The sequence below is a fragment of the Austrofundulus limnaeus genome, unplaced genomic scaffold, assembly GCF_001266775.1.
Source record: "Austrofundulus limnaeus strain Quisiro unplaced genomic scaffold, Austrofundulus_limnaeus-1.0 Scaffold4424, whole genome shotgun sequence".
Classification (NCBI taxonomy): domain Eukaryota; kingdom Metazoa; phylum Chordata; class Actinopteri; order Cyprinodontiformes; family Rivulidae; genus Austrofundulus; species Austrofundulus limnaeus.
The window spans coordinates 2,908-3,593 of NW_013956826.1; the positions used below are offsets into that span (position 1 = coordinate 2,908).

A 686-nucleotide genomic window follows, 5' to 3' on the forward strand; every position below is an offset into this window, starting at 1 on the left:
TTCTTAATGCGTAAGATTGCTTGGTGGGTTTTTTTGAATAAGCTCAAATACTTTTTATTATTTTTTACAGTGAAGTGCTATAACACCAAAAATTAGAAATGAAACATGTTTGATTTTGTTTACAAGGAACTACTTACAATTTCTGAGCATGTTGGATTCTGTTCAGCAACACAATGATCTGCAGAACGCGTTGATAAAATGGATTAATGTTACATTTGAGATCATGAAAAAGAAAATAACTTGAAGAAACACATTTTCTATAATCATTGGCTTAAGTGTTAGATATCAAGTTTGTTCTGTAAATTACAGGAACCCATTTAAACTATAAAGCTGCGGTCTTCAAAAAAAAACTCAGCAAGATTTAACTACTTTTATGAAAGACAACAACTGTGTGGCACAAACATCAGACGGAGAGATGAAAAAAAAACAGCAAGCTGTCAGCTGACCACATTTCTCAGCCAGTGACCACTAACCATTGCTGGAGACTGTGGCTCACAAACTTTTTCTGCTGGACCCCCGTTTGGATTAAAAGAAAGTCAAACATTATTTCATCAACTTAAATCCTGTAACTTTTACCCACCCAATATCTTGCTTTGTGGTAAAATCTTTGTAAATTCCATTTGTCAAATAATTTAAAATGGACAATCCTTCGTTTGGACTGAGAAACCTACCTCATATTTCTGATG

At 33.7% G+C, this 686-nt stretch overlaps 1 pseudogene; it reads right to left on the bottom strand.

The window, feature by feature from the left end:
- Positions 1-20: 20 nt before the first annotated feature.
- On the bottom strand, positions 21-686 carry LOC106512130 (troponin T, slow skeletal muscle pseudogene; annotated as a pseudogene).